Source organism: Neopsephotus bourkii, unplaced genomic scaffold (assembly GCF_033783945.1).
Source record: "Neopsephotus bourkii isolate Nb327-2 ecotype Australia unplaced genomic scaffold, CSIRO-AGI_Nbou_v1 NB_1132, whole genome shotgun sequence".
In the NCBI taxonomy this organism is placed as follows: Eukaryota; Metazoa; Chordata; class Aves; order Psittaciformes; family Psittacidae; genus Neopsephotus; species Neopsephotus bourkii.
The window spans coordinates 2,726,292-2,753,149 of NW_026901618.1; the positions used below are offsets into that span (position 1 = coordinate 2,726,292).

The window sequence follows — 26,858 nt, forward strand, 5'->3', positions numbered from 1 at the left end:
CTGAGCAGTAAGGCGAGAGAGGCAAGTTGCTCCTCTCCCAGCAACAAAAACAATTCTAGAGGAATTTTACATGGAAAAACTTCTCAACAATATATCTTTTCCCAAAGGACAGAGTTGATGGAGTCCTTATTTATTAGATAGCTTTGAGACATATTCTACTGCTGTTTTCAAAACAAGTCAGGACCTAATAGTTTCAAGAACCCTTACTGTATTTAATGTACAGTTTGTATTGAAATCCCTGATTATGCACATGCTTTCTATTATGCTAGCTGATGGTGTTGCATTGAGTAGTACTGAATAATTCAGCAGATTTAGCACGACTCAAGTGTAAATCAGATACAGTAACATGATAACCTCGCTGCCTTTAAACTCTTAAAAACACTTGGAAACTTTCTTTCATAACGGGGCGTACTCCGTTTTCCTCCAGTCCTCATTGACTGCGAGATGTTGCATTTTTGTTTGCTTGGCTATCCAACTAAATTTAATTAAACAATAAACTGGTTACTGTGGCAGAAAAAAAAATAAATAATAATAAACCCCCCAGCTTTTGGAGTGTTATGTTTCCTTTATTAGCATAGTGATGTGAAACTAAACAGAAAAAGCAATCTAATAACAAATGTTCCTTTGAGAAGGGCTCCGGGAGCAAAAGGACATCCACTTATTGTTCAGCCCATCCCATTGGTCCATATACGGCAATAAAGGTACAATAGAAGGAAACAGGAAACAGACTGGCACATCTGCATTATCTTATTAGAGGCTAATGGATATCCGAGAAGAACATGCATCTGATGCTGAATAGTCTGTACCAATCTCCGAAGCAATTACTCTTAATTAGTGGATTCTGTTTATAGATGGAACTTAGTGTACCCTTCTGTATCAAAGAAGAGATGCAGGCATCTGGAGAAAGATACGGTTTTCTTAAAGGGAAAGCACTATAGCACAATATGAGGGTTGGGCTGGGGGGGGGGGGGAAGGGGGCTGGCAAAGAAAAGCTTTCTGAAGCATAACATATTCTACTGTATTATTAATCAAAATAGCATCCTGGTTTAAAAAGAAAGCAAGAGGAAAAAAAAAATAAAAAGACCATACTGCTAATCTCAAACTCTGAAAGTAAACACAGAAAGCTAATACTTGCATATGAATTATATGACAAAAATCACTTTGATGATAAGCAAATAAACAACCGAGCCTGAAATTTTCAACTGCTGGCCAAAAAGCTTAAAATAGCAGCTTAAGTCAGAAGAACAACATCTGCATTTTGTATCTGCCAAGTCTGCAGCCAAAAAAAGTAAACCACTCTATATGACCAGATGCATGAATAAAAAAAGAAAATGCACGGAAGAGAACTTCAAAGTCAGTTTATTGAAAAGCAGATCTGCAGCCTTTATATCCCATAACCTCAACTGTCATATATTTTCAACTATAGGTGCAAGACTTACAGGAGAAAGTAAGATAAATTGTTGTAACAGAATTAAGACACTCTTACCACACTGCTTTTCTACATCTTGGTATGCAAGATAGCTGTCTACTGGGTGACTGTGAATTCCTTTTTGTCATAAAGCTGACACTTGCAAAATGGGTTTGTGTTTTATTTGGGTGTTTTTCCCCAAGATTGTTAAAAGACAATTAACGTAATTAATGCAATTGTTGTTTATTTGAAAATCCTACTGGGAAGTAAGGAAGTATGAAAACAGGGAGGGGGGAAGACTCTTTTTCCCTAAGCAGCAATACTTTGTATTGCCTGCACTGCAAGCACACACTGATATAGGCCTGGAAAAAAGAAATCTAAATCTGGAAGGAGAAAAGGAAAAAAGCGGGGTGGTGGTGGTGTGGGTTGTGTGTGTGGAAAAAAGTGAGACACAATGACACCCATTTATTTACACACCATACAACAGTACCCTGCTGTGCCAGCTATTGATTTCAGTGGAACTGAGAATCCATGTTGGAGAGTAGCAGCTGTGAGTACATAGCCTGAATCCTCATATGGGAACAATAATAAGCAGAAGGACCTATTTCAGCCAACCTTCAAGTATAACATAACATTAAAAACACATAGAGCTTACATTTCCAAATCTGAAATGTGCTACAGTTATTTGTTCTACAAAGGTTTTGGGGCAGTTATCAATATATTTGTGCTAGCACAATGCTAGCGTAATGAACAGATGTGAAGGACTGAAAATCCATGCTTCACATGGCTGTTATTCCAGGGAGATGTTAATTCTGTTCTATATGAACCACATTTAAGATCCTCCCACTGCATCAGGAAATTTTTCATTCTCTCCTGTTATTTGCCGTTTTAAAGGACTGTTTGTAACTGAGGGTGGGGTTTTTGGAGGGAGAAGGGTTTTTTTTTCTTTTCCCTCTTTTTTTTTACATCTATCTGCATTCCGTGTTTCTTTCATTACTCAGCAGTTGCCAAAACTATACTGAGAAGCAGAGATAAATGGTTAGGTCAGATGATGGGGTTAACAATTTACTGTGTGTACTGCTCCAAGAGCCAGATATAGTAGAATTGGCTCATGTTTATGTACAGGATGAGAAGTTGATTTCCTGTGCAGCATCTTTCAATCACCTCTGTAAGGGACTCTTGCAGTTTTCTGCAGAGAATTCAAGGGGCTTTGAAGACATTTCATGCTGGTATATAGGATACTCTGCTTGGTAACTAAACACATTCATTATTCTGCCACATTCAAAAATCCCAGTGGACTATCAAGAAGTTCTCTTTCATTTAAGGAAATCAAAAGGAGGGTAATGGAGCTTTCTGCTCCTTGAGTTTAAGCAAACTTTTAAACTGGTTTCCCTCCTCGGCTTTAAAAGCTGTATCTTAATACTTAAAATTGCTCTCAGTGGAATCAAATTTTCTGTTCTTGCACTATCATCTGTACCTTATTCATGTTTCTAAGGCTGTAAACCATTAACTTCATATTCAGAATATCCCAAATGAGAGACTACCCCAAGAGCTACAGAGGCTGAGGAGATCAGAGATCCTCCTGACCAAATTTGTGGATTTGGCGGGGTTTTGTATGAGTTTGATTTTGTTTGCTGTTTGTCTGTTTTTTTCAGACCAAACCCATTTCCCTGTTTCTGCCCATCCCAAACTAAAAGGGGAAAATACATCACTCAATTCATCTCACTATTCAGATCAACAATCTAAGCAGCATAGTCTAGCCAGAAAAACCATCTCTTAAAAGCAGGCTGGTCACTCAAGTCACATATAATCAGAAATTCCAATACAAAGCTTTTCCCACCCAAGGTGCAATGCCTACTGCTTTAGTTTTGTTCTCTAACTATGTCTTTTTCAGGGGGTTTCCTTTGCTTCTGCACAGTTTCTCCTCATAGCTCAGAAAAACTAGATTGGACTTTGTGACCAGATAGTCCTTTACAGTCCTGTGTGTCCAACAAGATTGTTTTGATCCTAACCTGCTTCTATGCAACATGGCAATCAATGAAGAGGAAAAACTATCACTGATGGGACTAAGAAACCTATCCCTTGGGCTCCCCTCTCATCATCCGGCCAAGGAAGAGAAAAGCACCACAGATAACAAAAGTGAGCCACAACCAGAATCAACAAGCTTCTAAGATTTGGGAAGATTTACACAGGCCAAGAGTTAGCACCTTAAATTGATAGCATACTCAACTATCTATAAAGGAAAGGTAGCATCCCTGTTCTCTAAATCAAATTCAGAATGGGACATGTTCCCAGTCTAGGATAAAGATCTTCCATTAAAGGTCTTTCCCCTGACTAGCAATTAATTGGTCTTTAGCTACAGGGCACCTCAATATAGCATCACAGATTGCCAGTCAAAGCAAGTTTTTCTGAGAAGGGTTCTTGGAAAGAGATAGGAGGCCAGGGGAAGAGAAACTGGGTGAGAAAGGAAAACCACATTGTGCTGCAGATGTTTACAAGTATGCCAATCTCTTCCCAAGTGGCATTACAGCTAGGAGGATGTAGGGGATCTGAAGACTCTCAAGCATGCTCTCAGAATGCTCATCCTTAACCTTCTAGCTGATGGGAAATGTGTCATGGTGACCAACATCAAATACAGCACTTACCACCACTGCAACTACTAAAAGGGCCTTACACTGACTGTTTATAACCTTTAAGAGGCCTCTGAGATCAGTAAGAGGGGTCAAGTGATGTTATTGTTTTGGTGACAGATGGAAGATCCCTAGTAAATGATGGTGGCCTGGGAATCATTAAAAGAATGGAGTACTTCATCTGTTCAGAAGCTGAAGAGGGAAGCAGTTTTGGAGGGCAGCTCCTTGACAGACAAGTACATCTCTTTGGAAGACCAGCACTCTATGGTCACAATGAGCACTGCAGGTGAACCACTGAAACAGAATGACAAGACACTTCATTAAAGGAGTGCAAAAAGATGTGAGAACCATAGTAGCTATTACTTGTCACAGTAGGTGAGTGGGTGCTGGTCTTAAAACCCCAACCAGAGAAACCAGCAGTCAGGACAGAGGCTCATCAAATGCTCTACCAGTAGCACGTAGGGAAGGATCAGGCAATTTAAACTTGAAACACCTGCTGTTAGCAAGGCAAGAGATGACTGTTCCAGTACAGAAGCAAGTCCCATCTGTCTGTTCAGCCTTAAAGTTAAAGGTATCTTCCTGAGAAATCTTGGTCTTAGCAGAACCATCACAATAAAGCAAAGCAGCACACCATCTCTCTTGGGTCAGTTTGGTAGTCTTCCTCTGCATGAATCCATACAGGATATCTTTCATGGTACAAAGGATAGAACCTATTAGTCAAATCTAGCAAACCTGGATGTTTAGCCACAACTTCAACTCATGGCATTAGACTTGCCTCCATCACCAACTTAAGGAAGAAAAAGCTCTAGAGCTTCAATTTCTGGACAATTTCAGCTTTCAATACCTGGGCAACTAGTAAATAGATCTTTTTGTGCCCCACTATGGCACAGATGCACTGCCTGGACATGCACTGAAGAAGGGTCAGTGATCATCACACATGATGCGAAGAAATGAACAGTTACTGAGATAAACAAGAGAACTCTATTTAATTTGGAAAACATGCACTGCAGTGGATGGCTCTGCCTCAGTTCATCACACTTCATATGCCACACAGAAGGATCCCACAAGAATCTACTGCAAAGAAAAAATCTGCTATCTGCAGTAATCTAAACTCATTGTTAGGATGAGCATGTGGATTCACCCAAAAGATGAAACCTGAAAGAGGATTTTGTCAGGGATGTGCCTGAACTGCAAAATGATGACCTAGGCTTCTCAATCTCCTGGACAGAATTAGGAGGCAACGACACTATGTTCAGGAGGTAGGTTCAATCTGTTAGCAGTCCAATTTTTTGCACTACAAGACTGGAAATTCTACTTCCTCAGAGCTACAGGAATTTGTATCCTTGCTGCACCCCTTTGCCAATAGAGGAGGGCGATCCAAATGGAACGGGATAAATAGGGTTCAAGCATTCATTGCAAACTTTATTTCTGAATACTTGTCTGTTTGGACTAGAGGTGCATCTATCCCCTTAATATCATGGAGGTGTGGACACTATGCTAACACAAAATAACACATAATTTATAATCTTTTGTTACATATGACAAGTATAGTAGTATGTCTGCTGAAAGGTTCTGTAATTCCTCTGAGTTATTAGAGTCTTCAGTTCTACTTTACCCAGAAGACAACATTTCTGCTGTCTACTTCAGGCTCCTGAACCTTCACTTATTAAATATCACAAGTTCCAATATATTCCCAGTAAGACTCCCTAAGGGTCAGCAGAATATGCCAGAGGGCTTGTAGAGATTATGAACATTTATTTTAAAACCTCTGCTCTTTGTAGCTCCTTGTCACAGGAACAATAGCGGAGCAAAATTAGGAACAAGTGCAACCAGTAACTAGGAGGGGACAAAGCCATTGACTGGATTACAGAACAAAAATATCATTTTTATGTCAATAGTCAATATTTTGCTTAAACAGGGAGCCAACAAAGAAATTGCAGCATACCAGTAATACACTATGATAAGACTGTGCACGTAAGCACCTTCAGAGTGCTCCTCTCAATTACCTGAAAATGTCACAAAACCTTATCAGTCAAGTTATAAGGACAAGAGGTGCAATAATCAATCATGGTAGCCACAAAACCAACACATCTTTTTCCCATTTTAACGTATTTGGAAGATCTGTTTCCCAGAATGATTCTGTTAGAGGTGCTGGGCAAATGGATTACATTGTCAGAAAGACCAAAGTGAACTACAATTTCTCATTTCACTTCCAAAAGCAACTTAAGAGGAGCCTAAGCACTGACAAAATTCAAGACTTATGTCATACATGCTAGTCAGCAAAGCAGGACTTCTGATGCAACACAGAGGTATTCTTGCAGTGCAAACCAGAGTGTGAATTAATTGCACAGCAATCATTCCCAACAGGCCCACTTCTGAAAGCATCTTTCCACTCATAAATGCAAGACAACTTTCCCACTTCTGTGGACAGAGAAACTAGCCCGAATTACTTCACATTTATTATGCAAGAAGTTGCATGCATACTCTTTAAGACGGAGACACGTTATATGCTATCATGTGGCATTTAAACCTGCCCAAACCTACATGCTTAAGCATTTTAACCAGTTTAACCTGAATCCAGATCAAACGCTTAGCAGGGCAGCATTTCGCCTCTAAATGCAGTGGGATCACTAAATCCTTCAGCTTTACTGGCAAGGTAATGTATTAATATTATTAACTTTGAAAGCAAAAGAGGATCTTAACTAGTAAGACTGACCCATTCAAAATCCGCTTTTGACTTTTTTTTTAATGTAATAAGGCCAAAAAAAAACCTTAAGGAGAATAGTCCAGTCAGAAATGGTCAAAAGGCACATGATGGTTCAAGAACATCCCTCAGTGTTAGCCTCACTCCATTCTCTTCCCAGCTAGTGCTATCTGTGGTACCTGGGATGAAGACAGCTGTCTATTATATTCACAGGGTGTCAAAGAGTACCATATGCTAAAACAAATCAGAAGCAAGCAGGAAAAAAAATATCAATTTGTATCCTCAGAATGATGTAAGAGAATGCAAAAGAGATGCCAGCCAATGGAAATAATCAAAATAAGTGAATTCTCTAAAGGCTGTCACTTCCCTTATACAAGCCATGGCTCTTGAAGATATCCTGCCCATACTGGACCCTAAGACAAAGGTTTCCATTTCCCAGTGTGGAGTCCATCACTGCAAAGACTGTGAGATGGGGAGAACTGTGGTTACTCTTCACTGTGTATCTGAGCTTATGAGGAACAGGGGAAGGGAGCAGAAGCGGGAGGAAAACCAGACATGTTGGGTACAGTCACTTAACTTGATGACTTAATTTGTGAAGACCCCTCTTTCATGAATGTATAGCTTGTGTGTTACTGTAAGAGATTCACAATGACAATGGTCCCCCGAAACACACCCCAGCCTACTTAATTACAATTAAAAGTAACTCAATTCTGTGGGAAACTAAGAAATTCAAGCATATATAAGAAGCAACACACCTGATGCATGAAAGAATATTCCAAGAAAAAACAATGCAGAGCTCTAATACAGCAGGAGATAGAAGATACTCTGAAGAAGATTAAGAAAAAGCACCCTCTAGACCGCTCCTTTGTATTAATAGCTGTATTTACAACATGGTCTAGGTCTCATATTCACTCAAACACTCTGACCTGGTTTTGACAGACAAAAACATGTGTTTGGGTTTTCTTTTTATTAAAAATTAGGAGATATATTCCCAAAATTATAATGGGAGTCTATGTGTTAAAGAAAACCTTAGGATCTCTTTTGCCATGTGCGAGTCAAGACAATTTTTTTCAGCATGGGTTTGAGCAGTAATTAAGGGCCTTAATATAGAGAAAGGATCAGGTGTATTGTCTTTATTACAAGAATATAAGGGTTTTGAAACGGAAAGACATATTTATTTTCTTGTACAAAGAGAATACAAAAACATAGCCTTCCGTATGTCTGATCTAAGCGTCAAAGACCAAACAGCCTAAAAGCAGTATACTACAAAAATTTGAGAAATGCTGTAGTGAGAACTTAAATTCCAGTCTAGCATTTGATTTAGTGATAATCCTCCAAAACCAGTTCTGCATCTGATAAACACAGGTTTAGGATCCAGTTGTTGACACATGGTAAGGAAATGAAACACATTCTCCCTATATGAAATTCACATTTCTCTGGGTGAAACAAAGCATGCTTGTATCTCGCGTCTCTAAGGCACCTTTTAAAGCAGTCAGGAGAACTGAAAGTCATCTACACGTAGCAATATTGTCTGACTACTAAAAAGATCTGAATTAAATAGCCTGACTGTGACATCCACCCTTAAGCCTTTGAAAAATAAGGAAACCCAATCTAATTTTTAAACAAACAAACCCAAGGCACACAATTCCTTGATGTTACAACTCTGCTTCACATAACTCACTGCAAAGGTAGGTTACTCACTGAAGCCCTTTGAGTCAAGTAAAATAGAATATCCTCTATTAAAAATGAGTGAAGGTAGAAAGTTGGGTTCACTAGAACATTGCCAACCCTGATTAGTCACAACAACAATAATAATATATCCTCCTTTAAGAAAATCTCTACTTTTAAAGAAGAAACATATCTATTAGAGGTTTTGGCAATGGGTGATGAAGGGACTCAGTTCACACCCTTCTGAACAGAATACATCATTCAGCCATATGCCAGCCAACCAGCTAAGATTACATTGTCCCTCAATTTTCAGAAGCACGTAATTCTGAATAATTATGTTACTCAATGGACCCGATTATTACTGAATAGTAAATGCATCAAACAGGAAGCTAAATTTTATAATTTAAAACATGCATACATATAAAAGGAGAGAGAAAAATAATACACCTTTTAGAAACAACATCAAAAATCACATAGCAACAGTATAAAAGCTTCTGGACAATTTCCTTTCCCTAGCCTCCCATAGAGGGTTTATTCCAGAGAGACTGCTCTCAGCAGACAAAGCTTGCTTGCAAACATAGGAACACAGGAATTGCTGTACTGGGTCAGATTAATAGTCCATTTAGTTCAGTAGCCTTTCCTCTGACAGCAGCCAGCATTAGATGCTTCAGGGAAAGGATGAAGAAATCTCTAGGAGAGCAATTAAAGAAAAACTTTCCCATAAAATTTCTTTCCAACTCCCATCATCTACTGGATAGCTCATACCCTGTAACAGGAGATTTTCTCTTGGTATCTCTTGCTTTTGCTAGCCTGAATAATAGAAATAATGCTAAATAATACCCCTAGCATTTGGGATATCTTCTGTATCTGTATTCCATATGTTTTTAATCCTTAAAATTGCTGGCCCTAGCAGAATTGAGAGGCACCGCTCCTCAGAATCACCCAGTGTGTTGCTTAAAATAATATTCTGCTACGATTTTAAATAACTCATTTTCCTGGGATGATCCTGCATAGTTACAGGACTTAGTGTAGCATAGTAAAAGTTAAGTAGATGGAACTCGCCTTCCTCAAGAGTCCCTGCTGTTCTGTTTTTCCTCAACACACTCTCCTGTAGTGACTTTTCAGAAAGAGACTTGGAGAAGGCAGAAATGCCTCCAAATTCCCTTCCCCTCCCCAAATGTTTCAGGTTTCCTTCAGAACAAATATTAGTTTGTCAAATTTATTTTTTCACCCTAATTGCTAGGATATCGCTCTTCAGATGTCACCCATCTAGTTAACAACTTCTTTAAATTCCAGGGAAAACACTTTTCAGGGCAGGAAAACAAGAATCAATACTTGAATAACAAGTCAAGAGCAGCAAGCCATTTCTCCAATTAAGGCATCGACTTTCTTCTAAGATTGCACTAGAATTATCTGTGTAGTCACTTCCATGTTAAAACCCTAGGTAAATATTAGTAAAAACCCAATTACATCAATTAATAACAGCAGCTGACAAATAAACACTACCAAAAGGACTCCATTTGTTCCCCAGACAAACACAATGCCAGTTTCCAAATGAAGGCAGAAGGGGAATAAGATGGACCCAAGCTGACCAAAACCTGTGTTTGCATCTGCAAGCAAACACTTAGGCTCTGTAAATACCAAGCCATTACCAGTCTTCTGCCCATCCTATCAACTGGGCTGCAGCAAGCAGCTAACAGGGAAGTTCCAGGCAAGCAGGGACAGCAGCTCTTGGGCAGCCTGCCCCATCATTTGACCTCTGGTTGACTTTAGGGTCACTGGAAAGTCATCCATGCTGGCTGAAGTCTGCAGGCTCTCTCCAGGATTTTGGGAAAAGGCTGAATGTTTGCAATTATTCTTTTATTTATCTACATTGCCCATGTCCGTATGTCATCCTCTGCAAGTCAGCTCAAGCATGGAAATGAATAAAGCATGGGCAAGCATTAGACTAAATTATTTCAGCAATCACATTACTCTTGGTAAACTGCCTTTTGCCAGATGAAAGCATCTGCAGCTCAGAAATGTAACTTCTAAATTTAAAAACTTTTCAGAAAAGAGTATCAGTTCAAACATGTTTGGATGATGGCAACCCTCCAAACATTATTGATGGCAATGCTCCAAGTATAATTGCTGCAAATAAGATTAGCATAAGCAAATCATCCCTTTGAAATCAGTTGTGACAGAACACCTGAGCAAGGAATGGCTACATGGGGTATTTCTTTAAATTTTCATTCTTAAACAGCACAGTGTGGATATCATACTCCAAGCTTCCCCAGTCTCATTTAAAATCACATTCTTCCATTCAGTTCCTCCTATATGTAGCCAAAGCACAACAGAAATGGTAAGAGTCTGCTTACTTGAGATTCAGCCTAAAGGAGGGATTACAAGAACAGCTGCTCATGGAGAGCTGGGAAGCTTCAGTGGCATTGCCCTTGTCTCTTAGTGCAAGTCCTTCCAGATGAATTTAATGCAATGACTGCATTGTATGAGCAGATGAGAAGTGGAACCAGGTCTGTATTCAAGGACCAATACTCCTACGTGATCCACCCCTCACAAATGTAAAGAGATACCACAATGCTGACTGCATCTGGCAAAACCCAGCATGAACAATCCTTAGCCTTTGGGGAGCAAGATCTGTGGAAAGGGACCTGGGGGGTCCTGGAGGACAACAAACTCTAGATGAGTGAATGGTGGCTGCTGCAGCAAAGAAAGCCAACAGGATGCTGGGCTACATCAGCAACGGCATCACTGGCAGAGATAAACAAGTCATTATCCCACTCTACTCAGCACTTGTCAGGCCACACCTGGAATACTGTGTTCAGTTTTGGTCCCCACTACACAAAAAAAGATGTGAACAGGCTAGAGAGGGTCCAAAGAAGAGCCACAAAAGTGATCAAAGAACTAGGAAGCCTGCCTTGTGACGAAAGACTGAGAGAGCTGCGATTGTTCAGCCTAGAGAAAAGAAGGCTCAGAGGAGACCTTATCACCACGTTCCAGAATGGAAGGTGGCTACAAAGAAGATGGAGGCTCCGTTTTTACAAATCACATAGAAAAGACAAGGGGTAATGGGCAATAGGTACTCCTGGGGAGATTCTGGTTGGACATAGAGGAAAAATTTTCACAGTGAGAACAAACAGCCATTGGAATAATCTCCCCAGGAAGTGATGGACTCCCCTATGCTGGACAGTTTTACAGCTGGACCAGGGGCTGGGACATCTAGTCTAGACTATGCTCTGCCAAGAATGGTTGGACCAGACGATACCCTCTCAAACTGGTATTCTATGATTCTGTGATTAGCCCATGTCTCCTGCTGCTGTCAGGGATAGGTGGCTCTGATAAACACTGCCAAACACTTGTAGGATCTCCTCACAGGTACGAAAAGCAAATACCATAACCTATCAAACAGGATGGTGGAGAACAATGTTCCTGATCCCCACACAGCTATTCAACACAGGCAGCATGGTCTTGTCTTATGCACTAGGTGAGACAAAGTAAAATGCATACATCCAGGTTTTTACAAGTGTCACTGTAATTTTTCTTTCTGGGGTAAAGGTTGGACTTGATGACCTTAAAGGTCTTTTCTAACCTAGTTGATTCTATAATTCTATGACTCTATTCACAGGATTTAGGAGACGTTTACCCCCCCCACCAATGGAGTCAGAGGCTCAAAGGGACAGGGTTGCATTATCAGCAGAGGGAAAATGCAAAAAAGAAACTATCAATTAGCAGACTTAACTGGGATGGCTCAAAAAAGGGACAACACATAGTAAGCAAGCTCAAAAATACCAAAACCCACTTCTGAGCAACGTCAAGCTCACTGGAAACTTAAGAGTTGGGGGGGGGGGGAGAAGGAAAGGTGTTGTGACAAGTAATCTAAACAAATGTTAAAAGTGAAGTTTGACAAAGATAAACTATCTCCCAAACACCCGAAACGTAAATGAAACTGCCATTTAGCGAGGGCCAAATAAAACAAGTCATAGCCAGGCAGTTTCTGACAGAACAGTAAGGGCATTGTTAGCTCTTCTTATAGACCTCCTTTCTTTATGGGGGAAGAAAAGAAAAAACAAGCACACCAGTATGTGGAAAAGTGGGAAATGTGTCTCCATTTCAGTACACACCTCAGGGTCCCTGTATTTATCTGTGAATGAAGAGGATGTGGGGCTTGCCCCATGGTTTCTGCTGAGCAGTGGGGTATTGCATATGCTTACGGAGGTTTCTGAGGACCAGACCAGGAGACTGTGTGAGACAACAGGGAAGACCAGCAGGAGGAAGGAGAAGGTTTGGAGGAATGGCAAGCTCATCTGAAACTTTTGGAAAGAGTTTTGTTTTGGTTAAAGCCCATTTCAACAGCTGATTAGCATTTTAAATAAAAGACCTCTTCATTAATCATTAACCACCTCATCGCTCCAGCAGCCCTGCTAAAAGTCAAAGGTTACAAAATGAACAGACGTAAGGTCTTTATACCTCTTAGAAACAACAAAACTTCTTTCTACATAAACTTCCTAGTAAAGAAGCAAAATACAGCACAGAGCTGTGATGCCAAAAAAAAATCCAAATCCCAAACCCTCTGCAGCCTTTTTTGAACAGTATTTTGGTCTTTTCAGAAGCAAACATTAAACCCAGCCTATTCCCCATTACAAGCTTCATTGTAGGATCAAAAGGATAAAGACATACATGCATTCAATTAGCAGGGAGAACATAAAAGCCCATTAATTGAAACCAAAACACATTTTGCAAACAAAATACATTTTAAACAGTACAGCGAGAGACTGACATGCGTTCCTCTGCTCATGGCAACAGCTCAGGAGAAGTAACTTCTGAAAGAGGCATGCTGACTTCCAACACACAGCTTCTCAGGATATTCAGCCCTCTGCGACTGTTTAACGCAATCTCCTCTATTTATAGCCATTGTTGTTGCAACCATTATTGTACTGCTATTAAAATGAACAGGCAACCACAGGAACACAGCATCAACCAACAGCAGCAACTGAATAAAAGACACTGCTTTAGCACACACTTCTGTCTGTAATTCCAGCAGCTTCAAGACTTGCTGGCAGCAATGGCTACACAGGTTAGGAAAGCCTAAAAGTAATGCTGGAAGCATGGGTTGTGACTGACCCTGGGGTATATGCCACAGCATGACCCCTACATAAAGCAGCAGCTAACACTAGTGGAGAGCACCCACATCCATACCTGGCCTTCTGACCATCCAAACCAGCATGGTCTTTGGGGTGGTGAGTCTCCAGGATTGGTCCCGGGAATGATGGCAATTCTCCCCACTTCCAGCTACAGTAACCCACTTCAAGCAGCAGGCTTCCTACAAACAGCAGACACCTGGGATACATTGAGCTTTCCCTTCCTTAAAGCACCCAGTTAACTTGGGCTCCAGTTAGAGGAACTGTGCCAAATGTCAGAGCAGTCATTGCCACCTCCTTGATGCACGCTAGGAACCACACATTCACTGCTGGTATATACTTACAGCAAACTACATCACACCCTGGTGATGGAGGCAGGGCTTGCTCGCTATGGAGAGCCCCTCTGCTGCAGACATGAGGGGTGAACCTCTGAAAACCCACCTGAAGCTGTAGGCCCCATGGAAGGCAAACCCAAAGCAATCCTGAATAAAGCTCAGCAAATACTGTAAATCACCTCACAGTTACCTGGGTCAAGTCCCTTTGGACACATGGAAGCACCTTCTATAGACCACAGACTCAGAGTGAGAAACCTCTTCCTCTGCAACGGGCTCACTACTTGCCCGGTACCCCACGCCCCACTCTTCCTGCAGGGGAGTCCTGTAAACCATCATCAGGCTCACCCCATGAGCAGCCCTGCTAACCCACTCCACCTGGCTGCATACAACCCACTGCACCTCACAGCAAACAAACACAACCCAAACTTCCATTGTGTATCTGAATGCATATAGATACATCACAGAATGGGCTGGAAGGGCCCTTAAAGGCTGTCCAGTTCTACTCCCCCCCTGCCATGGGCAGGGACACCTTCCACTAGACCAGGTTGCTCAAGGCTCTGTCCAACCTGGCATTGAACACTGCCAGGGTTGGAGTAGCCAGAGCTTCTCTGGGGACCTTGTGCCAGTGCCTCAGCACCCTCACGAGGAAGAATTTCTTCCTAATATGTAATCTAAATTTGCTCTTAGAGGTTAAAGCCATTCCTTTGTGTTCTGTCACTACTTGCTCTTATGAAAAGTCCCTCTCGTCTTCATCCTCAGAAGACATGCTGATTTGCAAAAGCAAATTTATGTCTTCAGACAGAAAGAATCCATCATTTTAGACTCATCGTAAACCATAGTTATTTCTTCACGTGTCCTGTGTGTGTCTTTACAGGCTGGTTGTAGTTGCATTGCATTTTAATTAATTGTATATGTGAGAAATGGATTTTACACAAATCTACTTCAACAGTTTCAGCCCAGAACAGCCTTCAGTCAGACTTTAAAACTCTCCTGTTTTAAATGCAGGTCACAACAAATTGAGGAAAGTCTAAATGTTTTCCGATTTGTTTACAGGATGGAAATACTTCTACATTTCACTATGACAAGCACAGTTGGGGGGGGGGGAAGTATTTCTTTTAAAGCCTAATTGTTGGTTTAATATTTATTTTAAACCTAATAACCAAAAAAACTTCTTTGAATCCATTCAATACACAGTTAACATGTAAAACATTCATATGTCAACTATTACTGATCTTACTACTTTTAAAACATGAGCCTGTTGGGAACACCAGGGTCTGGAGTCCCTGGAAGGAGAAGGTGGCTAGGGCTGGCTCATGGGGCAAGCATGCACTGCTGTTGCTGCAAATCCATTGTGGTACCAAGCTTGGTATGAGCCAAGATTGTAAACATCAGGTATAATAATCCGTACAGGTGCACCTTCTAAAAGCTCAAGAAAGGAATCCTAAGAAAAACTGTAATAAAAATATTCTATATACAGTTCACAACTGTAAATTTTCCACACTTACAGACCACTTCTCATCCGAGGGCTACCTGTGTTCTACCTGCATTCAAGATTCAACAGAGGGAAATCACAACTATGAAGTGTGCAATTCTTCATGCAGCTCCTTTCTTATCCTCACAGCCCAAAAATGCTGGCTAACAGAGGCACACACGGGGCTGGCAGCTGGAGGCTCACAGTAAGCCTCACTGAACAGCAAGGCACAGACCAGAATGGGAGACCTGGGCACAATGAGATGACTGCAGTTCATGGGGTCAGTTAGCTGGAAAAAATGTGTGACTCACAGAGGCAGGGGTGGGGGGTCACAGACCATGACTTTTCCATTGAACTTTTCAGAAAGACTAGCAACCAACCCAATTTTGTTTTCAGGTGTCAGTGAGGAAGGAGATGACAGTACCGCGTGAGGGGAACCCCAAGGCTGCATCTCACCTCAATGGCACTTGAAAAGAAACACTGGCAAGCTAACAAACTTCAAGGCTTACTATTCCCAATAGGATTTAATGTCTACCTTAGGGAAGTATTATCAGCTGGAGTTAGGCAGACACAAAGCTCTCAACATCATAAAGTTGGGCCTAGATTACATCCATCTCGGAGAAGCAGCAGCTCAAAGGTCAACAGAAGAAGGTGGAAGTGTACTTTTTTTGTTTTGCAATTTCAGCTTATTGTTTATAGACTACATGGGAAAAATAAATCTAGTGACCACAGTGCTCATTTTGGTTTTTAATTAAGTGTCTGGAAATAAGTAATAGGGTTTTTGCACAGCCTTCTCTTGCTAGATGCCCAAATGCAGGCCTTTCTATAACCATGTCATGGATCAAGATATTAATCAAATAGAAACAAAACCCCTGCTGGCACATAACCTAATTAAAATGTCTCTACCAATTTCACTGTTTCTTTTTTTTTTAGAAATGAATACATCCTCATTTGACAAAAAAAACCCTGTAATCCAAATCTCTCTCACCCATACTTCTTTTGCCATTACAGAGTATGACATTTTAGAGAGGCTCTGATGTTGCCATTTTCTTACCCGGCTCCCAAAGATGCCCAGACTGAATCCCACTCACTGTGGGCAATTCGTTAACATCCAGTTTACCCAATGCTCTGTGCATCATTTTAGTGTTAGGAATGGCTGTTGTTAGCCTGCTGCTGTTTGCTCATTAGAAAAGGAGCTTTTTGGGATTTGATTTTTTGATTGGTTGGGTTGTTTTGGTGGAGATTTTTGGTCAATACTCTAACAAAATAAAATACTTGTTCAACCCTTTAGAGCTGTAGACCCATGTTTAGCTGCTGTACAGGCTCTGGGCGGGATGCAGTTAATTTTCTCCATAGCAGCCACAGAGTGCTGTGCTTTGTACCTGTGGCTGAAATAGTATTGATAACCCTCTGACATTCCCACAATTGCTGAGCAGGTCTTGCATAGCAGCAAGACCCCTTGAGCCCACTCTGCCCTGTGCCATGCCTAATGAATAGGCTGGGAGTGGGCATAAGACTGGGAGGTCACATAGCTGGGACACCTGCACTCACCAAAGGGATATTCCAGACCATATGACAGCAACGATTGCTCAGGAAACAGAGGAGGAAGGAATTATATTCTTGGTTATGGTGTTTGTCTTCCCAAGCAAGCGCCATGCATGCTGAGGTCCTGCTTTCCAGGAAGTAGCTGGATACCTGCCTGCTGATGGGAAATAGCAAATTAATTCCTCTCTTTGCTTTGCTTGCATGAACAGCTTTTGCTTTCCTGATTAAAAAATGTCATTATCTCAATCCATGAATCTTCTCACCTTCCTTCTATTTTCTCCTCATCTCCTGAGTGGAGTGTGTGAGCATTTGGCTGTTAGCCACGGCCAACTCAAGACAAGGCTACAACTGCCAGTTATTTTCTTCTCAACTCCTTCTTTATCTCCAGATATTTTCCGTTTAATTCATCTAATCAATCCATATTCATTTAGCAGATCAAAGAGAAGTCTTGACATAACAGTTGATTTGGTTAGCATCACTGCATGCTTGGAATCACAACAGGTTTATGTGAAATCACCAGGTGAAGTTGCATGTCCACCTTAGGCTAATCTCATTCTCTGTAATTCACAGGATAAATGTAAGGTTGTAATTTGTAAAAATTATTTCAGGAAATCATTAGGAAAAGGGGAGATAATGATGTGCCATAACCACCTACACTTACATGTACCTAGCTCCACTTCCACCCATGACAACAGAAAGGGTATCACCAGAACTGCAAGACCCCCAATTGATCCCTGTGGTAATACCATAATCAAGTTGTTCAGTGACGTACAGGGCACTGGCAGATGCCAGAGAAATGACCCTGAACATTGTAAAGTTGCTCACACCTTTGTTAAATGAGCATAGAGGCACTAATAAACCAAAATTACTTACTTAGGTGCTTCCCAGTTGTACATAACCACATAGAGCACAGGGGAGACGGTTGCTAGACTGTATCTTCAGATCTGACAGTGATTTGCTCATTACTTCAGGAAAGTCATTTAAACTCCATCTGACTTAATTTTTCCATTTGTGAAATTGAGATTAACATGCACTTCCATTTTAAGATAAGTGAACTACTCAAGGCTGGCAACATCATTAACTAAAAGTAACTAATATCTATTAGTACTTGGTGTATGCGATTGCCCCTTTAAGTCGTTTTCCTGGGGGCACAGGGAAACATGACTTAGAGTTTAGTACAGATAACAACTTCATTTCAATAGCCATTCAGAAAAGGGCAACATACATGCTCCTAAATGAATTCCACATCCCAAATCAATTCAATGCTTAAGAAGCAAAAAATATCCACAGAAAAAAGAGGCAACATATTCCAAAAAGGCCGTTTTGTCTGATCTGTATCCTGCATCTCATGGTGATTTACAGTAATAGGTAATAACTAGTGTACATTATATCTAGTTTTTAATAACCATACTTCCATTATATTTCATTTCCCAAAGGGACTATTTGAGGGTTTTTTATAACTTTAACTGTAAAACTGTAAACTGCTATTATCAAGCATTGCTTTATCTTTTATTCTGGACATCCTCAGTTGATTGTAATCACTGCCTGCTGAACTTCTCTTCAAAATGTTAATGATAAAATGAAATAAAAATTGGTATTATTATATTACGTACTGCCCCATTCATTCACTCTTCCCTTTGTAATGCAGGAGACACAGAATATGGAGAACTGTAAAAAGGGAAAGAATTAAAACAGAAAAGAAGAAAAATAGAAGGAAAAAAATAGAAAAATATTAGAAATAAGGGTTAAAAAAAAGAAGAAAACACAAAAACTGTCTTTGGAGATGACAAAGCTGGAGAAGACAGTTGAAAGAAGTCAAAGCACATGCTGTTCTTCCTGGCATCTGCAAAAGATATGTAGGCTCTGAAAGGGTGTTTTGAGTTACTTGTACAACATTAATTGTAACTTTGGATAAGATAAAGCATATTAAAAAACAGCATAGCTGGTACATTTGTACATGGTACGTTGCTTTTTTGGGGAAATAGGGACTTGCTCCTGCAACCATCTAACAGCAGAAGGACTACATGAGGGGAATGTATTTTAGAAAGTGTTGATAAAGACGAGCACATAAGTGTGTAAATCAGGCTTCAAGGTCAGCTGGACAGAACCCACATTTACAGGAACATTGACAGGATCAAGGGGATGCTGTGACTGAAAAGTGACTGAAAGGGTCACTTGGCAGGGACGGTGTACCTGATAAAGTCTGCAGTGACATTTTCAGTACAGATATACAGTATTTCAGAGTCCTGGGTTTCTAGCACCAAAACGATGCCATTTGGAGAAGACTTAAAATCCTTGGGTTAACTTAACACCTGGCACAAACTAACAAAACCAAAGCCCAGTGTGGTCCATCACTTTAGCTTTAACAGTACAACCAAAAGGCTGGCTATAACTGCATCCAGAAGTGCAAGACACAACCACAGCCTACTTGAAAGTAAAGATCAACTTAGGAAAGAGAGTTTTAGTGGAACACACAGAACTTAACTCTCTCATAGTGAGCCCATCCTGCCCATGGACACACTTTGACCCTTCAGTTGAGACCTGTCTGGCATGATTAGTGTCTATAAGAGCCATTGTAATGTCTACTCTTTTATATGGGTCTGAATCGTGGGTTATTTACCACCATCACCTGCAACTCCTCGAACGCTTTCACCAGCGCTGCCTCCTTACAATTCTAAATATTCATTGGACTGACTATGTGTCAAATGTTACTGTCCTTGAACAGGCAGGGATCACCAGTATTGGGGCCATATTGCTGAAATTGCAGCTGCGCTGGGCAGGGCACATCTCTAGGATGGAGGATCATTGCCTCCCTAAGATTATGTTTTACGGCGAACTTGCCACCAGTTGCCGCAAGAGAGGTGCCCCAAAGAAGAGATATAAGGACTCCCTGAAACAATACCTTAGCCTTGGCCATATTGACTAATATCAGTGGTCCACCTTGGCCTCCAATTGGGAGACTTGGAGACACACCATACGTAATGCCGTTATCTCCTTTGAGAACATATGCAAAGCTAGTCTTGAGGAGAAAAGACAACGTGGAAAGAATTGTGCCCCGCCTATACCACCCAAGGAGACCTTTCACTGTGCTTTTTGCAACTGGATTTGCCTATCCCACATTGGCCTTTTTAGTCATCAGTGCGCTTGTAGTAAGAGTGGGTAAAGCCCTTCCCAAATTTTCGTTCGTGAAGTCATGCCATGATGATGAACTCTCTCAGAAATCTCTCTGTGCTTTAACTGGACACTGTCATCAGAGTCATATTAAAATTTCTTGGCTTCCTCTCAGAAGAAGAAAAAGATGAGTATTTTCAAGGAAGATACAGGAAAACTTCACAAAGGAAAAGTTGGGTAGCTCAATTTCAGCCACTTGGAAAGTAAAATCAGTGAACTAAAAGCATTATTAATTGAGACAGCTGAATATGGACAGAGACAAAACTACCAATAGAGCAGAGGAGATAAAGCAGACAAACCATTATCACCAATGGCAAATAACACTGAATAAAACAGATATGATTGAAGTAGCATGTACATAAGTACCAGTGACAGTACTTCTGATTTTGGTTTATTTTATCTTAAGTTATATCATTTAAGCAAGCCAGTTCCTTCCAGGTATCTTGCTAATATACAAACAGGACTGAATGCCCACAGTACAGACTAAACGAAAAGGCAAGAAAACACTAACTAGATAGAAAGGCACTATAAACTCAGGATAGCTAGCAAATTTCCTACATATAGAGGCCACTATCATCATACAGCCTGGCCAACCATAAACACGGGGCCTGTATATTTCCCTACAACCTGGATTAATGCATTTGTCCACATATATAAAAGACTTCAGACGATGGCAAGTTACTCACTTCTACCAAGAAATTCCTTCCCCTTTCCTCTCCAATTTATGGTTATAGTTAAGAATAACTGTAGACCAGATGCTCATAGTCCTGAGAGCAGCCCCTAGAAGTGCCTGCCTATGTAGCAGCATTGCCTTTCTCCTAGTCTGTTGCATCCAATAAATCTGGGTCAGATGCTTACTTCAGAAAGAGATGTCTGTAAGAAAAGTTTATTTAATGGAAACAGCAATATCCATGATGCAGTAGGTAGCATCTTTCACTCTAAGTAAGTATTGATCCAGAGAGGTACCAGACAGGATGATGTTTCTGACTTGAGGATAACATGAGTTTATAACAATTGTTGAGAATTAATACTCAATCCTAATAATCTGAAAATGGGCATTATGCCCAAAATTTTAGTTATTTTTTTCTTCTGGCAGTAACAGCTCCAAATTCTCCATGCAGTTGCAACTGCTTATCCTACTTGCATCTGGTTTTATATCCCAGGTTGTGGTCCACTTTGATAACTGCAACTTGCAGAGCATATACAACCATGATAAGGAAAACCACACACCATAAGAACAACTATACATAGCAAGTTTTCTTTCGTCATAAAATGGAAAATGTAGGCAAACATACTAAATGCACTTTTAATTGCAACTGATTTAATCACAATTCAATGGACTGCACCCACAGTTACTCAGTGTTCAGTAGGTGTCATGGAAAAACTCACACATTTCAAGACGGCAGAATATATTCTCACCTGGTCTGTGTCAGTTAATATTCAGTACTTCCAAACAGTACACCTGTCTAATACTCTTGCATTATATAGTCACTTCTTGCACGTTTACTGAAGGTGACTAAAACCACGTATTGTTACATGAATGTAACACATTTGGTGGGGCACTGAAAGAAGCTCATTCACTGTCTTCTTAACAGCTCTCCATAACCTACGAGACCAGTGGCAGTGTGCTCCCCACCTGGGAGGTGGATAATCTCCACTGTAACACAATCACTTGCCTTTTAATACTTGATTATGGATGTTAAAACCACACAAAAATGGTAAAATTCCCCATAAAGTACCCTGCAGAAGCAAAGGCATTGGTAATAAGGTATTTACTGGATATGGTTAATTATCTCATTTTATTTTTACTACTCAAAAATGTTCTCACAGAAATGATGAAGGATGCCTATTCCTGTCATACCTGAAGTAATTTGTAAAATATGCAGTATTCCACTAACATTTCTGCAAGTCTGAGACTACAACTGGCAAACAATCTGTCCGGGCTTTGTGGCTTTCCTACCAAAAAGACCATTAAAAAATGAGTGCTGTGAACTTCATAACTATGCTGTGTTTCTTGTCATGCTGGGATTAGTAATAGCAGTGCTATCAAATATTACTATGCAATAAAACCTGTGGTTTGCATTTAGATTACATTTGATTTCTTCATGTGGAAAATACATGCTCTAATTTTCCTCTTACAGTAAAATTGATAATACATAGAATACAACATCACAGCAGATGACACAGTCTACAACGTAGGCATGACTTGTTTTATAGTCATAAAGCTTGTACTTCTGGCTGTGATTTTATGAACCAGGCATACAAAACATACAAAAAAGAGAACAACAAAAAAAAAAAAAAAGAGATATTTATAAATAAAGGCATACAACAGTAAATAGGAAAGGAGACCAAGTTACAGAACAGATTGAACTGGGTATAATGAGAACCAAACAGCTTTCACAGAAACTGCAAACTTAGCACTTGGAAACCACACCAGTCAATAATGCAGGTACAGCAGCCGCCTTTAACAAAAGAAAGCAATTCTAGGCAGGAAGAAAAGGAATGTAAATAGGACAGGCAGCATCCTCACCAGGCAAAATAAAAGTCTTTCTTTGAATTTATGCTATTAAACCTCACAATGTCATAAACAGGCCTCTCACCTCCCCCCCTTCCTCCACAAAGTAGGAATCATCTTTTGCCATTTTTTTTATACTAGGTAATCTAGCAAAGTGTTCATTTCAGTGGTATCTTTTGCAATATGTCTCAGAGAAGCTTCCATAAGCATCTAGGATCTTATTAGGTAAAAAAAAAAAAAAGGAGGTGCACACTGCACACGGTCTCCATGGGGACACTACACATGGCAGAAGCTGTGAACAGAGCACTTCCATCACTGAAAGGCAATGGGGAGGAATTATACAATAAGGAATGCAGCGAGAGCTCATTAGCATGTAAAAACCATAGCCCTATATATAGTTATATTTTTGTATGTCATCACATTAACAAATTGCTGTTTATTAGCCATGATTTACTGAGTTGAGCACAACTGGGCACTAGCTGAAGCAAAGCAGCTGGATGTAAAACTAATGCAAACAGCTAAGAGAGTGATGTCTTAACTGCTTCTCTGCATAGCTTGATCCACCAGCCCACAGATGAACTGATTACACATCATAGCAAAAATTTCACCTTTTGCTACACTGTAATAATTTCTGAATAAATAAAAAACATGGTCAGGCTTAACAAGCTGATATATGAAGAGCTGAAAAATGCCTCCTTGCTTCCACTGAGGATGGTTATGCCAGTGTGAAACTGTCACTGTACAACACAGTATTCTTATACACAGGCCAACCATGAAAAATCACACACCGCAAATGTATTCATTTTTAACTGTTTATGTCAGCTTCAAAGTAGACATTTTTCTTACCACTACCACAATGTTATCTTACTCATCTGAACTCACGTTTCTTTCCACTGCAGTCTCACCATGGATGCGCGCCTCAGTCCAAAGAAATGAAATCCTGATTGCAGAGAGCCAACCATAACACCAAGCTCAAAGTTCAAAATTTCAGCAGAAGTGTATATTCCCAACAGAGACCATTAAAAGGCAGTCTCCCCACAATGCTCAAGCCCTGACTTGTGTCCACTTGTTTGCTCAGGCTTTGTATCTGGCTTTAAAAGTGCTGGTATCAGGAGAAAAGCACTTTAACTATGTATCATAAACAACACGCATTAATAGCTTACAGACTGTTATGCTTCTCTGCTTTCTTCTTTTCATACGAAAGGCACTTTGCTCAGGAAGAAAAGATAAAAGAGGAATAGAAGCTTTGGATCAACAGACAAATGCTGAGTAAAATACAGCAGTTCCCATAGACAGCAGCAGATTAAACTTTTTTACCATTTTAGTATAGCCCTGACTCCCTAAAGTTCACATAAACCAAAATTAAAACTCACTTCAGATTACCAAGTTTCATGTGGGTTTGCATACCCTTATGCAAAATTTACTTTGGCACAATATAGGAGTGCATTATTAATCAGCATAGGTTTGTTTGAAATGTTGGCTCTATTTATTCAGAGGTAGGACTGACTCCAAACCCAGGCTTTCTTTTCCACATGGAATATGAGAGTATCAGATTTGGTATTTGATTTTTCAGCTCAGCTGTGAGGGATGAAATGAACTTTGGAATAAACTATAGAGGTAGTGTCTACATGGTAACAGAAAAAGAAACCCCATATTTAGGGGCTTTTTTTGGTGGTTTCTGTGGCTTCAGGTATCAAAGTGAAAATGACAGATCTCTCTAACCACACCCATTACAGTAAAATCTCAGAGCAGTTGAACAGAATGACTCTTTGCTATTGGCATTAAACGAGCCCGATCGAGCCCGATCTCACCCATCCATGACCAAAAAAGACACAGTGTCATTTCAAAATCACAGTCACTTTCATCTCGACTTTTGCAGTGTTTTCAGATTTATAGCTTCCTTGTTTATTCTCATATTGCTGTCAGTATCTGTAACTTAGCTAGCTGAGCAGATCTGTACAGTTTTAGCACAAAGTCTTTAAAATCACTGTCTTTACAAGTTATTTTGATGAAAAGAGAGAATATTTACCAGCAGCTATTAAGCATGAAGTTTAAGGAAACAGAAGCTTGTAGGAGGATTTGCTAATGAGCTATTGCTGTTAGTTCTCATATCTGAAAATATATCGCCTCTGTAGTTTCTGGCGAAAATGCATATAGATATTCTTGGGAGACAGTACAAAGCCAATGCAAATTACAAGTCAGATAACTCAGTCTTAAGGATTCCATCACAGCTAAATCCACTGACATCTCAACAGTGTCACATTAACATATGTGTAAAATCAGAATCTAATAGTGCAATGCTGCCGGAAAAAGATGGTGGAGACACACAAAGATTTTCACAACATGACTCTTCTCCATAAATGCGTGCATGAAGCCGAAAGATGAAATCCCCTGTGAGAAGCCACAATAGTGCCTACCAGGCAGTGATAACCTCTCAGTGGTAACAACAGGTATGTTTGTTGCAATAACTAGATAGAAAGAACAGGCATCAATGCTTGAGTGATTCTGCAGAGAAGCATGCCTATACACTCAACACAATGGAAAAGCTGATCAAGAATAGCTAATCTGTTAGTGTGAACTACAGTGCTGTTAGAAGCAGTGAAAACTGAAAATCCTCCGAGTTAAGTGTTGACTAAGTTAAAGCTTTAGGTAGGCATCCATCAACCCATCCAGCCACCCACAAACCTGCGGGTGGTATCCACGTGATAAATTGCATTCTACCTAGTAATCCATCCTCACCTTGGCTACTTCTGGCATTACAAATCTCTGAGGCACTTCAGACAATTGCCTTCTGCAAGAAAGAGTTTCTGTGCAAAAGTGTATTGGTGAGAAGCCAGGAAAGATTTAAATTCAAGTATACTGTAGGTCAGCCTGGTTAGATTTTTACATTCTTAGAAAACTAGATTTCTATGGATTTTGAGGATTATTGTTATTTCTAGAAGATGGAAATCAAGGATTTCTAACAGCAAAACTCATAGTTAAGTCAAGAAATAAGCAACTCAAAGATCCATATACACATACACAACTGAAGATGGGGTCAGGTGGTGAAGCCCTATAGATGCTCACAAAGAGATAATAAGCGCAGGTAGTCTTGGTTCACCTAAAGGCAAGACCCCTGATTCCTCACGCTGGATTCATCCATCACACAACTGCTCTCCTGACACCCAAGGGTCCATATAAGACACTTTGCCAAATGCCAGCTCCATGGAAAATTGAGACCTCAATAAGGGGAACAGACCCTTCAGTTGTTTTATTTCAAAAAACCCTGGAGTGTTTTAAGGGTTCCAATTAAAGGTGCAACAAATTTATGGATAAAATACTATTTTTTTTTCCTCAAAAATACTGCAACTACACCCTTTCATGACATGACAACTCGGAGAGCAGGAAATACTTCTTGTCTGCAAGCTATGCACTCTGTCACAGCTTGAAGAAGTGCCTGGAGCTGTACCAGAGGCCCACAGAGACCTCTACCTGTGCCCAGGGTACTCAGAATGCACCTCCTTCTGTAGAAGGAAAATTTTCTGCCTCCGGATGAGAGAAAGAAGGATTTTGTGCAAAGGCTAGTCTGCTGTTATTTGAACCCTGGCTGGGCACTAGGACTGGACCCTGGTTAAAATTATGCCAGGATATATGCTCAAAGTTAGGTTCCCTCACAGCTCTGCACAAACAGAAATCAGCAGGAGTCCAGCATGCAGAATGGCTTCTGAATCGGGTCATTAATCTGTACAAGCAGGAAAACCTACCCAGCAAACACATTAGCAGTCATCGCACTCCAGGTTACAAGGCTGAACTACCATGCAAATTGATGCACATCTCACGCCTCCTTGAGTCATGGAGGAAGGCATAAGCAGTCTACAGGGAAGAGAGGAGAAAGCTACGGATGTTCATTCTCAGTGAGGAATAATGGAACAGGACAGATTTATTTATTTACTATGATAACATGGTATTATTTCTTCTGCAACAGCATGCAAAGTCTTCAGAGATGGTCCAATCCTGAAACTGGCTCTAGAAATAATGGTTGCTGCCACAGAAATCTCTGCTACCTTGTAACAAGCACACAAAACTATGATGGCAAAAGACGATTCAAGGTTTTAAGTACACAGAGAGAAGCAGGTTAGCCACAAGCATCTTTCTTCCATCCACTTGCTTGATAATTTATCAGATAACTAAGCAATCTCCACCTGCTGTGCAGTCAACAGCTGATTAGTTAGACTATTTTATCCAAGTCTTTTGGGAGGACAGAGTCTTAAGGTATTGATTTTAAGGTCAGAGCACT

The 26,858-nt window shown here is 40.4% G+C and overlaps 1 protein-coding gene across 6 annotated transcripts in view; it reads right to left on the bottom strand.

The window, feature by feature from the left end:
• Window positions 1-26,858, bottom strand: part of RARB (retinoic acid receptor beta) — a 324,032-nt gene that overhangs the window by 198,364 nt on the left and 98,810 nt on the right. The window contains exon 1 of one of the 6 annotated variants that reach the window (XM_061362671.1): window positions 14,071-14,202. The exons of 4 other annotated variants lie outside the window; for them this stretch is intronic. The gene's annotated coding sequence lies outside the window, so the exon portion shown is untranslated. Of the gene's footprint in view, window positions 1-14,059; window positions 14,203-26,858 lie in introns of those variants that run through there. One more of the 6 variants, XM_061362673.1, reaches the window with a different exon arrangement.